Genomic DNA, 16,760 nt, shown 5'->3' on the forward strand with positions numbered 1-16,760 from the left:
CATCTGAAATTATTTACAATCTAGCTGAGCTTCCATGCTTTTCACTTTATTGTGTTAATAAGTGGCTTAGCAATGACATTTACAGCACAATAAAAATACTTCATTGAAGCCATTAGAGGTTGTGATTCATTTGAGAATTCTTTGAACTATATAGCAACACAGATCTAACACAGTCTGAGGGTTAAATGTTGGATAATGGTGGAAAAAGTGCAATTATTGACCAGTTGTCATCTAAGAAAGGATAGAAAGGGAGGCAAGAGAGGAGGGGGAGTGGCATTGTTGATAAGGGATAGCATTACAGCTGTGCTGAGGGAGGATATTCATGGAAATACATCCAGAGAAGTTATTTGGGAATTGAGAATTGAGAAATAAGAAAGGGATGATCACCTTATTGGGATTGTATTATAGACCCCCAATCATCAGAGGGAAATTGAGAAACAAACTTGTCAGAAAATCTCAGCCATCTGTAAGAATAATAGGGTAGTTATGGTAGGGGATTTTTAACTTTCCAAACATCGACTGGACTACCATAGTGTTAAAGGTTGAGATGGAGAGGAATTTCTTAAGTATGTACAAGACAATTTTCTGATTCAGTATGTGGATGTACCTACTACAGAAGGTGCAAAACTTGACCTACTCTTGGGAAATAAGGCAGGGCAGGTGACTGAGGTGTCAGTGGGGGAGCACTTTGGGGCCAGCGACCATAATTCTATTCATTTTAAAATCGTGATGGAAAAGGATAGGCCAGATCTAAAAGTTGAAGTTCTAAATTGGAGAAAGGCCAATTTTGACGGTATTAGGCAAGAACTTTCAAAAGCTGATTGGAGGCAGTTAGGTAGAAGACAGAGGGTGATGGCGGAGGGTTGTTTTCCAGACTGGACCAGTGGAGTGCCACAAGGATCGGTGCTGGGCCCTCTACTTTTTTTTCATTTACATAAATGATTTGGATGCGAGCATAAATGGTACAGTCAGTAAGTTTGCAGATGACACCAAAATTGGAGATGTAGTGGACAGCGAAGAGGGTTACATCAGATGATAACAGGATCTGGACCAGATGGGCCAATGGGCCGAGAAGTGGCAGATGGAGTTTAATTCAGATAAATGCAACGTACTGCATATTGGGAAAGCAAATATTAGCAGGACTTATACACCTAATGGTAAGGTCCTAGGGAGTGTTGCTGAACAAAGAGACCTTGGAGTGCAGGTTCAAAGCTCCTTGAAAGTAGAGTCGCAGATAGATAGGATAGTGAAGAAGACCTTTGGTATGCTTTCCTTTATTGGTCAGAGTATTGAGTACAGAAGTTGGGAGGTCATGTTGCAGCTGTACAGGACATTCGTTAGGCCACTGTTGGAATATTGAATGCAATTCTGGTCTCCTTCCTATCGGAAAGATGTTGTGAAACTTGAAAGGGTTCAGAAAAGATTTATAAGGATATTGCCAGGGTTGGAGGATTTGAGCTATAGGGAGAGGCTAAACAGGCTGGGGCTGTTTTCCTTGGAGCGTCGGAGGCTGAGGGGTGACCTTATAGAGGTTTATAAAATTATGAGGGGTATGGATAGGATAAATAGACAAAGTCTTTTCCTGGGGGCGGGGAGTCCAGAACTAGAGGGCATAGGTTTAGGGTGAGAGGGGAAAGATATAAGAGACCTAAGGGGCAACCTTTTCACGCAGAGGGTGGTACGTGTATGGAATGAGCTGCCAGAGGATGTGGTGGAGACTGGTATAATTGCAACATTTAAAAGGCATCTGGATGGGTATATGAATAGGAAATGTTTGTGCCAAGTGCTGGCAAATGGGCATAGATTGGGTTGGGATATCTGGTTGGCATGGACGATTGGGCCACAGGATGTGCTTCTGTGCTGCATATCTCTATGACTACCTAACTTACGGCAGCTATCAATCATTTCACTACAAATTCTCTTTAATTTTGCCAAGTTCATGGACTGTATACAACAACTTGAATGCAATCATACATTTGCACAGAATTATGAATTTGAACTCCATAGATCTTTTCATTGACTTAGTCATTTCTTGTTTTTCTTTTCTATATTATCTCACAGACCCCCCAGTAAACAGTGTGTTATCTATCCACCCATTCAGCTGACCTTGCTATATCCTCCCGATATTCTCTACATTCCCCTTCAAAACTGAGCAAACTGTCTACTTTAACAGCATTAGCTGAGTTTAATATTGTGCTTGTTACACCCAAATCTAATCATCTACCTGCATTGAGGACAAAAGCAGACCCAGCACCATTTCTAACTATTTTCCAACCCAAGCAATATCTATTTTGCCCTTGTTTCTTTTTTGTTAACCAACTTTCTTCCCATGTTACATTGCTTCTTATCACAAGCCTGCATTTTTAACAAACATTTGACATGATACATTATTAAAGATATTGTGAAAACCCATATAAACCACATTCTTTCTAACTGCAACATGGACACATGATAAAAGGCAAACATTTCTGCAGTTTCTGCATTCCACAGCTGTTGTGTTTGATGCTGCAGTGCCTTATTTCACAATCTAGAAGTACTCCCCAGTTGATGTGTTTTATGTATACAGACATTCTCATTCACACCATCCTTTGTAAAAAGTATGCAAAACATTGATATAATGTCTGTTTATTTTCATCCTCCATTAATTCGATCTCCCTTTATTTTCATGTAATCATTTTGTAATCATCATGTAACTCTTACTACACCTATAAAAGTCCTTATTATTTCCTTTTGTATTACCTATTAACCTAGTTCAATATCCCAATGTAGACCTTTTAATCACGCTTTCTATATTGCTCTTTAGAGAAGGAGATGGGAGTAGCTGAAGATCAGAGTTTGGATGGAGTGGTACACAGGTTTTGGAAGCTAGTTTACTTGTATTTTACACGGTCCCTCAACACACATAAGATCAGAAACAAAGAATTACAATGAACCTGCAGCTGGCATTGACCCATTGATTTCCCTGCCCTGATATGTTCCAATGGTTCCTCCTTATGGGACATAAGAGACAGAGATCCTCCAACTTTGGCCAATGTTTATGCCATTGACTTCCTTGGAACATCATGGAATATACGAGAATGACGTTTTGCTGTCATGAAATATATTAAAGCGTAAATGCTACCAGAACATGCGAATAATAGATACTTTTTTTAAAAATTAGTTCTGTGGCAAGTGTATAGAAGGTCAAGAGAAACCAGGTAGACTCTTTTGCAGATGTACCTTTTGAACCACATGTTGTTCCAATATTTGCTATGCTCAGGCAATGCAATATGTCTGGCCATTCGCCCAGGCAAGCTTCCCCTCCTGTAGGTCAGGTATTGAGTGACAGACTATTCCCAGGTGAAGGCTGAGGGCTTAAAAGCTTTCTTGATATTAATGCAATGCTCTTGGAACACTTTAACACAGTGAAGGAAAGGTGGCCAATGTGATTAATACAGTCTATTTTGGAATATTGTAAATAACTCCTCTTAGATTTGCTCGATCTAATCATTAAACCCCTTGCAACGCTGAGAGAATGCTCATGAAAAGTGGCTCTGTTCTCGCTAATCCATTAGCATCACCTTTAGGTGGCCTTTCTCTCTCTCTGAACCTGGCAAACATCAGCCCTCAGCTTTAAAAACAAACAGAAACTGCTGCAAAATCAGCAGGTCTGGCAGCCCCTGAGGAGAGAAATCAGAGTTAATGTTTCGGGTCCAATGACCCTTCTCCAGAACTTCAGCTTTACTTGTGCTAAGAACATACTTAGTGAGAGCCTCCAGTAGCACAGAGCCTTTGTAACCTCCAGCTGACCACTGTACCATTCCCTAAAGATTTTCACACCTCATCAACAAAGCAAGATGCGGAGAGCTGATGCCTTATCCTTTAAGATGCCATAAATACTTCACTCCTGCAGCAAATGAAACTCTTGCACTTTCCTAGACTTCTGTTGGAAATATTGACAACACCTCGAATACTTCCTATCTGAATTAGACCGAGATCACTGAGGGCAGGACAAGGTCAGTCAGGCAACAAAAAGTCTCATCTGCCACAGAGAAAAACCTTAGTTTCAACGATAAAAGAACAACTATCTGGCTGAACTAACGGTCAAATAATAAAGGAAGAAAACTGAATGCAAAACTAAAAGGAGGGCACAAAGAGAAAATATCTGACTTTATAAAAGTTGCCATATTTTGTGTTAATGACCCTTTGACAGCACATGACGGAAAGCTATCAAACTGAAGTGTTAACTGTTTCTCTCCCCAGTGTCACTGCCTGACCTGCTATGTATATCTAGCATTTTCTGATTTATTTTTCAAGTTTCCAACATCTGCACTAATTTTGTATTTCTATCATGTTCTCTCTTAAGGTGACATCTGAGGGCTGCAGAGCCTGTACTGCACTGGAATGTTCTATCTCCTATCTGTAAATATGTACTTTTCTGCAGTGGTTGTTAGGCAGTGATCTGAATGGACAATTCTGTCTGATTTATTACCCGCTTCTTACTCTAACTAGCTCTGACTGAAGTCATTGCAGAGTAGAACTTTCTGGAACGTGCAGTTTAGTTTTAGAATAAAATGCTGTCATTTCGAACCAGGTGTTTTAGATCCGGAAGGTGAGGCGTTTGCTTCAGGGGCATTGTCATGGGGTTTACAATACCTTTGTTTGTCTCCGGTACATGTGGATATTCCGTTAATGGTCTAGGGAAAAGAAATGAAGCAAAATTAAAGATTTCTCATTTTCCCCTTTCCAACACTTAAAGGGGCAAGCCATTCTTCTTCAGCACAAATAGTAATATCTAACAAGTTGAAGATTTCAGGTTGGACGTGAAATGTTAATTTGACGCTAATGTGCTTATAATGAGCACGTGTGCACATTTGGACATAGAGGCCATTCTGACCCTAAAGTCTGCACTGTCCTTCAATAAGATAGTGACAATAACTTGGATGCCCTTATTCATTAAGAATGTTCATCAAGAGCAATGGTAGATGCACAGGAGCCAAAAAAAGGGGGAAACTCCAAATTGATTTTTTTCTGGACACAAAAAAAGGTTGAAAGTTTTCTAGTAACCCCATTTACATTGAATCCCCTGTGAAATGGATCTTCTGTATATTGTATTTGAAAGGTTGTGTGTAACATCAGTCCAGACACACCATGTTTTGGTTTCAACAATGCTTCTAAACACAGGCACCCTATGTAGTGTCTTGTCATGTCACTGCACTGTACTACAGCAGTGGGATGGCTTCCTGTATCTTCAATTTCCCAAGCAGTGAGACTCCTGTCTCACCAAAGCTATCGATCAGATGAATTTAACTGAAATCTGGGGGTTGAAATTGAGCTGTGAATTAGCTTTACATGCTTTTATAAAATTCCCAAATGTACTATTTTAACCCAGGTTGTTAACTCAAAATGAGTCCAAAAAAGAAATGCAAAGCCTGCACTTTTTGCACACACAGAAGGATGTCAAACTCTAACTCTGAGTCATATTTTGACTTCTCCAGGTGACAGCGTCCATGCCGGTAATTATAAATGCCTGAAGGAGGGACAGCTTGGGCTGAGTTTTCGGTTTATTTTATGGCTAGATTTCCTAATTACACCCAGCCAGATTTCTCACCATATCTTGCCAGATTTGTGGGATTAGCTACTTGCCTCACCCCTACAGCACCCTCCACATCCAATTACTGTGCATCATTCCCGGAACGACTCGTCACTGCTAGAGTATTCTGGAATTGAGCTGCATCTCTTGCACTCATGTCATCTTTAAAAGCTCCTTGGAGAGACCAGGCAAGCACTGTCAGTTCAGAGCTGCCCTGCATGATTTCTGACACTTCTGCCTGATATGGCAAACCAGGGAAATTTGGTGCCTCACCTTGCAGGCAGGGACCTGGAGGTCCTGCTGGACAGGATGGTGCACGTCCCCCTCCTGGCATCAGCAGAGGAGGCCTTCTCTCCCCTTGCTCCTCAAAAACCTCTCTGTCTTAAAGAGCCTCAAAGATTTGACCTCCACAACCCTCTATGGCAACAAGTTCCAAAGATTCACCACCTTCGGCGGAAGAAATTCCTCCTCGTGTCAGTTCCAAAGGGTCGCCTATTCAGTCTGAGGCCACGCCGTCAGCTCCTAGTCTCTCCTATCAGTGCAAACATCTTCTCTATGTCCATTCCATTCAGACCTCGCAGTGTTCTACTGCACCATCAATGTAGGAGAAAGGCCAATCACGTTCTCCAGTGTAAATGTCACCAGCTTCTCTCACTCTGTCTCAGGTACTGTAACCTTCTCCCACAACCCATAACAGGAGTAGGCCATTCAGCCCCTCGAGCCTGTTTCATCATTCAAGAAGAGCATGGCTGATCTGTGTCTAACTCCACATACCTGCCTTTGACTCCTATCCTATAACACCTTTGCTTAAAAAGTAATCCATCTCAGATTTAAAATTAACAACTGGTTCTGCATCCACTGCCATTTTCAGAACAGAGTTCTGAACCTTGACCACAACTCTTTGTGTGTAAAAAGGCTCATACTTTACCAGTCTAACTATTGCCTGTCACGTCTTCCCTCGCATGCTCTTACCCAGCCCATCCCTGACAGCACCCACCTTGTATGCCCTCAGCACTGCATGCTCACTCGCTTGGGACATCTCCCTGCTTGCATCAGAGGTAACAACTGTGCCACCCACTTTCATTTCCCTCAATACCTAGCTGCCTGTTTCATTCCAGGAGGGAAACAGTCCAGAATTGGACACAAAGTCAATACCACGTTTTTGTAAAGAACGTTCTGACTCTGACTATCCCGAGCAGCTGCCTGATGTTCAAGCCGCTGGACTGGTATAGGAGGCTGCTCTATACTTACTGTGCTGGGATCTCTTGACTCTTACTCTCGATTTGATTGTGGACTGCTCCGAACCGTGACAAGCATTGTGCCTGTGTTAAACAGTAAGGCCAGACAGAGGTTTATATAAGCCTGATATCTCTGGCTGAGGGGACAAAGTATGAAAAGCCAAGTGAAGAAAGCATGTGGACTACAGGAGTTCAAGAAGACAGCTCACCACCACCTTCGAGGGTAACTAGGATAAGCAATAAATGCTGGCCCAGCCAGTGATACCCACATCACACAAAAGAGTCAAAAAAAGGAAATGTAAGGCTGGGATGTTGTGTTCATCCAGATTGACTCAGTGTGACTGAATGCTATAACAGCAAGTGGATAGACCAGAGATGTAACCTTGCCCAGGCTATGAGCTGGGTTTGTGTCTGAGTGCAGTGTCCATGCTGCAACATTACAATGCACTGTAGCCCAATGGCACCTGAAAGCACAGAAGCATACACTACATGGGCCAGAGATGTGCTGTGAGCATTCTTAGAGGCTGGCACATGTTGATACCAATGTCCATGAACATGAGATTCATAGTGCCATCTGAGATGCTGGGTTTTTTTGGAGCAAACGTTGAGTCACTGGCACTTACTCTATCTCCCATGTTAAGAATTCTCAATGTCTACCTTCTTGGCACACTTATTAAGTTAGGAAACTGAATATTGATAAGATTAGATGTGCCTTTAATAAGGCATTTATCAAGCTGTAATCCTCTTTGTTGGGTAACTGGCTGCAATCTAGCAAGAAGCTCTCGATACATGCATAACAGTTACAGCGACATTGAGCTAAACCTTGCCAGAGTTCTTGCCCAATTCTGCTACAAGTCTCACTATAGCCCACACCATTCAGGCCCCTATCAGATTCCAGTTGGTGTCAGTATATAATGCAGTTGGGTTTGAGGGGCCCAGAGAAGAGAATTGAAGAAGAAATTGTGGAAAATATTGATTGAACAATCGACAACAAGTCCAATGTAGAGATTTACAGGTCAGACCAAATGAGATTAGGTAGAGTTCAAAACAGTGCATGCTTGTATAGGCATTTTCTTAGTATGTGGGCAGTTATTAGTTGTTTTCTCTTATTTTTTGCAGTTTACTGCAATTTGTTTTCGTTGTAAAATGCATGGTAATTCTTTCTCCCTTGTAGCATCTTGGGTAAATTTAGAATAATGTGTGGGTAGGTAACACAGACATCTACTATAAACCGACTGACTCCCACAGCTACCTGGACTACACCTCCTCCCACCCTGCCCCCTGCAAAAACTCCACCCCATATTCCCAATTCCTTCGTCTCCGCCGCATCTGCTCCAAGGAGGACCAGTTCCAACACCCCACAGCCCAGATGGCCTCCTTCTTCAAGGATCGCAGATTACCCCCAGACGTGATCGACGATGCCCTCCACCGCATCTCCTCCACTTCCCGCTCCTCCGCCCTTGAGCCCCACCCCTCCAACCGCCACCAAGACAGAACCCCACTGGTTCTCACCTACCACCCCACCAACCTCCGCATACAACGTATCATCCGCCGTCATTTCCGCCACCTCCAAACGGACCCCACCACCAAGGATATATTTCCCTCCCCTCCCCTATCAGCGTTCCGCAAGGACCACTCCCTTCGTGACTCCCTCGTCAGATCCACACCCCCCACCAACCCAACCTCCACCCCCGGCACCTTCCCCTGCAACCGCAGGAAATGTAAAACTTGCGCCCACACCTCCACACTCACTTCCCTCCAAGGCCCCAAGGGATCCTTCCATATCCACCACAAGTTCACCTGTACCTCCACACACATCATCTATTGCATCCGCTGCACCCGATGTGGCCTCCTCTGTATTGGGGAGACAGGCCGCTTACTTGCGGAACGCTTCAGAGAACACCTCTGGGCCGCCCGGACCAACCAACCCAACCACCCCGTGGCTCAACACTTTAACTCTCCCTCCCACTCCACCGAGGACATGCAGGTCCTTGGACTCCTCCACCGGCAGAACATAACAACACGACGGCTGGAGGAGGAGCGCCTCATCTTCCACCTGGGAACCCTCCAACCACAAGGTATGAATTCAGATTTCTCCAGTTTCATCATTTCCCCTCCCCCCACCTTGTCTCAGTGGGTTCCCTCAACTCAGCACCGCCCTCCTAACCTGCAATCTCCTTCCTGACCTCTCCGCCCCCACCCCACTCCGGCCTATCACCCTCACCTTGACCTCCTTCCACCTATCCCACCTCCATCGCCCGTCCCCCAAGTCCCTCCTCCCTACCTTTTATCTTAGCCTGCTTGGCTACTCTCTCTCATTCCTGATGAAGGACTTATGCTCGAAACGTCGAATTCCCTATTCCTGAGATGCTGCCTGGCCTGCTGTGCTTTGACCAGCAACACATTTTCAGCTGTGATCTCCAGCATCTGCAGACCTCATTTTTTACTAGGTAATAGACTGCCCCTTAGACTTCTAATTTGGTCCTTTCATTTTCAAAATTCTCTAACTTTCTTAAGAACTCTGCTTTCAGTAAATTCAGGATTAGTTTCACAGTACTGTGTCTATCTCTGTTTCCAATTGAACTAATGGTCCCCAATAAGACAATTTTCCCTTCTAATTGTGCAAGCAACAGAGTGGTTCATTTTTATCACAAACTTCACTCTTAACACAAAGCAGCTAACCTATTTAAGTTTCAAATAGCAACATTCTAAATGAGATTAATTGGCTGCAAAATCGTTGAAATATAGATTGGTTTTATTCACCTAATTTGCCTTTCAATAATTGTTCAACCTGCGATTCAACAAAACATAGGCCTGTATCTTTTTAAATAAATATATACTTTCTTCATTTTTACCCTTTTAATTGAGTTGGTCTTGCCTGCTTCCATATCAGACTCAGTGGCAGACTGCAGTTGAAAACATGAAATGAAGGGAATACAGAGACTGAATCTTGCAAGTTCCCCACCTCCCTCCCTCATATCCCATCCCACAATTTAAATGGTATTCCAGGTGGAGCAACAGGGTTGGTACTTGAATTGGACTAAAAGTAATATATCTGCAGTTAGCAAGGCGTTGATTGTGTAGCATTCCCCTATCAATTAAGACATGGCACTCCGTAATTCTTTTCTGATGACCTATTGAGCAAACAGACCATAACACTGGCATTCCAAACTGTTGACCCACTATCCTACTATCCTCTTAATAGGAGAACAGTCAGAAAAATGCACTTTTTAACCACTGATGCTATTAACCTGGTGCCGGGAGGAGAGGAGAGTGGGGGATGGGATCTCCTCCAGTCACAGGCAAAATTAATTAGAATTTCCAGGTGCCTATGTTATGGTTGTTGAGTCAAAAACACCAGAAAGGGTCCAGGTTTACACTCTGATCTATATTAACTCAGCTGACTACATAAAACCTTTGCAGCACAGAAGGAGGCCACCTTGTCCATCATTGCAAGTTGTGAAAAAAGTTCCATTCCACTAGTACTTCCCCATAGCCTTGCAATACTGTCATTTCATCACACACACACACACACACACACACACACACACACACACACACACACATTTGATTCCCTTTGGAGAGTTACCAGTGAATCTGGTCCATCTGTGGCAGTGGCAGCATTCTTCAACATTTCTGTGCTTCAGGGTAAAACCAAGACTTTCTGCTCGAGACTAGGATTTAATGATCCCTGCTGGCAAATGCAAAAGTGTGGATGCCAGGTGAGAACAGGACTTGGCCCAGTGGTGATGTCTTTTTGAGGGACTGTTGTAGGGAACAGGACAGTGTTCCTTTTAAAGGAAGCCATCATTGCAGGATGTTGAAACAGCAGCTCCAGCTTGCGTTTCAGGAGACAGTGAACATTCCATTCCTCCGAGTACCAACACTGACAGACCTCTGCCTGAGAAATACGCTGAGGGAGGAGGTGGGAACCCATGTCACTGGGTCATCAGATTAAGGAAAAGTGATATGCACCTATGTCCATACATAAAACTAGGCCACTTTTGGAAAAGGAAGGGGAAAAAGTCTTATTTTACTGTGCAATGGTCACTAAGCACAATATTGCCAATCACTGCAATATATAATGGATAAATCAGCTTTTAAAAAATAAAGTTACTAATGATGTGAAACCGTCAACAAAGGAAGTCACATTAAACTTATTTTAGGCTTTATATCTTCATTGTCATTATTTCAAAACGTTTTCACAAAATTTCCATCATGCAGATGTAGAGTGCCTCCAATAGATAGAAAGATCTTATTACTTACACTCTGATTAGATCTTGTTCGTAATAAAGCCACTTATACTGCACCACAACTCATTTTTTCAACTATTTATTTTCCAATGTATCATGGATGTCAAAATATCAATGAATCTGCCAGCAGTTGAGACCATAATAAATATTGTAACCAGACTGCAATCCATCTGCTTACTTACATCACAGAGTTCAAATCACAGATTTAAAATAAAAACTCAATTGATGAGACATTCCAGAAACAGTAACATTTTGGGACAAACATTGCTCAAGCTGACTTTAAATAATATTGCTTTAATATTTCTCAGGGGGGGTAGTCAACTTGTGTGCTCCAGCGATTATTGTTAATTATATCCCATCAGCCACATTCCTTAACAGTTCCATTGACCCTAGATGGAGACTCTTAACATGTTGTGGAACCTGAAGTTTCACATATCATGTTCTGACAGCAAAGGAGACAGCAGGGACTGCTTCCCATAGGTGCCAGTGACACCAGGCCACATTGGTGACACCTACGTTGCACGAAAGAAGTTAGACACTGTACTCTGAGCTGGATTCTTGCCATCAAGACTACAGTGAATGTCTGATTAGTAGATGCCAACACCCATTTGCAGGCACACAGATGAAAGGATATCAAATCAAGGACAATTTACAGAGAGCCAGGAAGATTTTTATTCCCACAGAACAGAAGACCGGGTAATGAATGCTTGATGCCAGGAGTAACCATTGGGCGGACAGCTCAGTCATGCCAGAAACTACTGAACCAATCTGACCTGATCAATTACTAAAGTACAGGAACGACCACATTGGCATCGAACACAACACATCAGCATCGCCACGCACCAGCTGCTTCCTGGTTTGCAGCAAAGCCTTTCATCTGACCCGATTCGACTTCTACAGCCTACCACGAACAATTGGCATTTTAAAAAGACACCTACCGTGGGACGGTCGAAGAGTGTGGAACCTGGCTGAGGAGTGGAGGCACAAGCGGAGAGGAACTGCTCACACACCCGAACAATTCAGAGCCATAAACCCTGCAGCACAACCACCAGCCCAGGGAGGAAGTAGATTTAAAATAAGCTGTCACTTCACAGAAAAGTTTTTCCCCCCTCTTCTTCTCTTTTGACTGTTCAGACCATCTGTATCGACAATGTCCCGGGGGGGGGTGAAGGGGGTTGGGGAGCCGCTACCTTATTTACAGTTCTAGAGTTCAGTGGCATCCAATTGGAAAGTAACAGCGTTTTGCTGTTTAACTGGAGAGAGAGAGAGACAGATGAAGTGTGTTTGTCTCTTAGATGATCTGTGTGTGTGTGTGTGTGTGTGTGCTAGACGAGACCTCAATAGTCCTGTACTGACAGCCTTCAAGCTCTGCTCCAGGTTTCAGATTTCACAGGCAGCACCAATCCAGCCGGTGCTATGGGGAAACCGCTTCTGTTAGACTAACTCACTGCTCAGACATTCTCAAGATCCCCCGCGCTGGTCCTTGCAGCCACTTTCCAGTGCTGTTTAACTGTTTCACGACCCCAGAGGCTGGCGTCAGCTGTAGTGAGCTCTTCCTGAGAAAACAGCTCAGGCGTTTCCAGCTGTCCAGGGGATTGGAGTTGTTGCATGAAGGAATGGCTATTCTAACAAGCACACTGTGCTTCCGCAGAAATGCTGCTCTCCAGCACAGGCTAGGTGCTGCCGTCACAGCTTTGACATCAGGTTTAAAACTTTTGCAAAATAAATGTTGAGAGTGGTTAAGAATGCTCTTGCTGTTTTAAAACAGTTTATTTTTAATGGGCAAACCAGGCAAAAATATTTAGTTATGACAGCTATTTGCTCTGAAGTTTTTCTCTCTGGTTTGGTATGTAATTGTAGCTTGGACACAATCTTGTCTGTACTTCCTCAGTTTGATGTATACCTCCAGCATTTTCAAGCTAATTTCAGACGTTCCAACATCGACCCGTAGCATTTTGTACTTTTTCTTTAGAAAGGGAATTGTAAAGGGAATAAGCATTGTTACATCTTCCTTAAACATTAGACTCCGAAAACAATCATACTTTCTGTTCACATCTATATCTTCATTTCCAGACCAGGACAGTATGGGCCTGGAACTCAATGTCAAACGTTTTTTTCGCACTTTGCAAATAAAACTATATACATTTATTTTTAAAATTACGATAATTTTAGTTGTCCTAAATTCCTTCAGTTCGGATTCAGATCTTTGTTGTGTGGTATTGAGACACTGATCACAAGGTAGTGGCACCTGGTCCATGGATAATCAATTGGAATAATACTGTAACCAGAACTGCATGGACATCACCCAGCAACATTATTTCCATCAACCCGCAGAAATCGAAGGAACTGTCCTTCCTTAAAGCATACATCGTTAACCAGTTTGTCAAGAAACAGGGAAACACATCAATGGGCAAAAGAGCCAATCAATACTCCTTGATCACAAACATCCCAGTCTGACCTGACACAAATGATTTGACTTTGGATCAAATTATACTTTTTTTAAAATGCTGCTTTCAGTACATCAAAGTCCCCTTTCATTTTGTTTTGACTGTACAACTCACTGGGCCAGACTTATCATCTATCTATAAATGCTCTTGAGAAAGTATTGGCCTGCTACCTTATTGAACCATTGCAATCCATGGGGTGTCAGTGCACCAACAGTGTCATAGAGTCATAGAGATGTACAGCATGGAACCCGTCCATGCCGACCAAATATCCCAACGCAAACTAGTCCCACCTGCCAGAACCCGGCCCATATCTCACCAAACCCTTCCTGTTCATATACCCATCTAAATGCCTCTTAAATGTTACAATTGTACCAGCCTCCACCACTTCCTCTGGCAGCTCATTGCATACACGTACCACCCTCTGCATGAAAAGGTTGCCCCTTAGGTCTCTTTTATATCTTTCCCCTCTCACCCTAAACCTACGCCCTCTAGTTCTGGACTCCCCGACCCCAGGGAAAAGACTTTGTTTATTTATCCTATCCATGCCCTTCATAACTTTGTAAACCTCTATAAGGTCACCCTTCAGCTTTCAATACTCCAGGGAAAACAGCCCCAGCCTGTTCAGCCTCTTCCTGTTGCTCAGATCCTCCAACCCTGGCAACATCCTTGTAAATCTTTTCTGAACCCTTTCAAGTTTTACAACATCTTTCCAATAAAAGGAGACCAGAATTGCACGCGATATTCCAACAGTGGCCTAACGAATGTCCTGTACAGCCGCAACATGACCTCCCAACTCCTGTACTCAATGCTGTTAGATGGGATGGTCCAGGTTTCTGATTCATCAATAATGATATGGTTCCAATTAAGGACAGTGCATGGTTTGATAGCAAATTAGTGGCATTCCTTTACATCTGCTGGAAGTTGATGGTAATGGATTTGAAAAATGCTGGTGAAGGATTCTTCTCAGGTTATTCCCTACATCTTTTATGTAAAACAATCATGAATGTTATTCAGGTCTTTCTGCATTTGCATAGGGACTGCTTCAGCAAATGCTGCTGAAGGTTGTGCAATAATCAGCATACATCCTTGTTTCTGATCTTGTCAGGTAGAGAAGATTACTAATGAAGCAGCTGATGGTTGGGCCTAGGACACTATCCTGAGGAACTCCTACCCCTGAGGACCTCTTACCTTCAATAACTACAACCATCTTCATTTGTTCTAGACGTGGCTCCACGTGATGGAGATTTTCTCCCTGATTCTTATTGACTTAAATTTTGCTAGGGCTCTTAAATCCAATAGTCAAATGTTGCCTTATTGCAATGACAATTATTCACATTTTCCTTTTTGAATCCCATGTTTTGAATCAAGGCTGTAAAGAGGTCAGGAGCTGAGTAACATTGGCAAAATCCAAAATGAGCATCATTAAGCAAGTTATTGGAATGTATATGTCTCCTGATAGCTCACTGACAATCCCTTTCCATCACTTTGCTCATGTTTGATGGGCAATAATTAGTCAGATATAACCGGTGTTTGTGTACAAGGCATATCTGGATATTTCCTCCCATTATTGGGGGGAAAGTCAGTGTTGTAGTTGCACTAGAACATCTTGGTAAGGGGAACAGAATTCTTCAATAACATTGTTGGGCCATTGTCAAGATCCATAGCCTTTGTTGCTTACAGTGCTTTCAGCTGTTTCTTGGTATCACATGGTGTGATTTGCATTCACTGAAGTCTGGCATCTGTGATCCTGGGGAGATCGATCATCCACTCAGCACTCCTGGTTAAAGATTGCAGAAATGCTGCAGACTTGTCTTTTGTAATGATGTACTGGGTTTATATTCAGGATGGAGATATTTGTGCAGCCTTCTCCTTTGGGATATTTGTTTAATTGTACACCCCCATTCACAATTCAATATTGCAGGGCCTAACCCTAACCCTATTGCAGAGCTTAGACCTGAACCTTTGGTTATGAATATTTTAGCTTTTGTGGATTCTGCTATTTGTCAGGCAACGAGCTCTGTGTTTGAGCCTGACTGGATTGACACCTGATTTTTAGGTATGCCTGGTGCTGTCCTGAGATGATCTCTGGCGTTCTTCATTGAACAAGGAGTGATCTCTTGATGGTAATGTCATAGTGGTGGATGTGCCAGGCCATGAGGTTCCAGCTTGCGGCTCAATCCAACTCTGTAGCTGCTGATGGCCCATAGCGCTTCATGAATGCTCAATTCTGAGTTGCTGGATCTGTTTTGAATTTATGCAATTTAGCACAGTAGTGTGGCGAAAAAAAAGGAGCTCATCCTCAGTATGAAAGGGCAACTTTACAAGAAGTGTATGATTGTCACTCATAGGTACATTTTCATGGGCTGATGCATCGTTACCAAGTAGATTGGTGAGGACAATATCAAATAGGTTCTTCTGTCTTATTGGTTCCCTCAATGTCTGCTGTAGATGAAGTCCAGCAATCAGGTATGTTTTTGACTCGGTCAGCATGGTCAGTGGTGATGCTATTGAGCCAGTCTTAGTGACAGACATTGAGGGCCCCCACCAACACCACCACCACCACCCCCACCCATTCTGTACTCACTATTTTCTTCATCACATTGAGTTTCAATTAGAGGAGTACCAATTCATCAGCTGGCTGGGGGTGAGATACACTGGGTGGTAATCAACAGATTCCCAATAGCATATTTAAGCTGATACCATGAAAATTCATACAGTTCAGATTCAATTTGTGAACTACCTCCCAAATGTATTGCTGTTCATCCGCTGTCTTATTCGACACAATTGAAAGATTCTACCACCAACACATTCATCACTAGGTTGAAACTCCTTGTGATCAATACAATGCCTTCTGTTTGATCTATAACTACATCTTCTTATGTATTTTCAGTTTCATCTTTGTTTTTGAATACTCTATTATAACTTTATGGAGAGTTTATGACATAATGGTATTTTAAACCACATCCTAAATGTCAATTAATTATAGCCTGGGAATTTCTGGGGTTTATTCTTTTATTGCAAATCACAAATTTGTCAAAGCATTAACTAATATCATCTGCATCCTGTTTCTCGGTGGTCACAGCAGTCTGTTAACATTCTATCCTCCATTTTCTGTCTTAAGACTAATTGCCTTGTTTGGATCACAAGAAACGCTTTCCTATGAATTATTTTAATGTTTCTAGTAGTGTGTGCTTGGCTGTGTGTTTAACGCTTGTCAAAACTAGCAGCATGTCTAAATTTGGTAACTCAG

The 16,760-nt window shown here is 42.8% G+C and overlaps 1 protein-coding gene across 1 annotated transcript in view; it reads right to left on the reverse strand.

Moving 5' to 3' along the window:
• arhgap24 (Rho GTPase activating protein 24) overlaps positions 1-12,572 on the reverse strand; it is a 452,465-nt gene extending 439,893 nt beyond the window's left edge. Inside the window, exon 1 of the mRNA XM_060826012.1 lies at positions 12,002-12,572. The gene's annotated coding sequence lies outside the window, so the exon portion shown is untranslated. The remainder of the gene's footprint in view (positions 1-12,001) is intronic.
• Between the last annotated feature and the right edge of the window lie 4,188 nt (positions 12,573-16,760).

Source organism: Hemiscyllium ocellatum, chromosome 1 (genome assembly GCF_020745735.1).
Source record: "Hemiscyllium ocellatum isolate sHemOce1 chromosome 1, sHemOce1.pat.X.cur, whole genome shotgun sequence".
NCBI classification, from domain to species: domain Eukaryota; kingdom Metazoa; phylum Chordata; class Chondrichthyes; order Orectolobiformes; family Hemiscylliidae; genus Hemiscyllium; species Hemiscyllium ocellatum.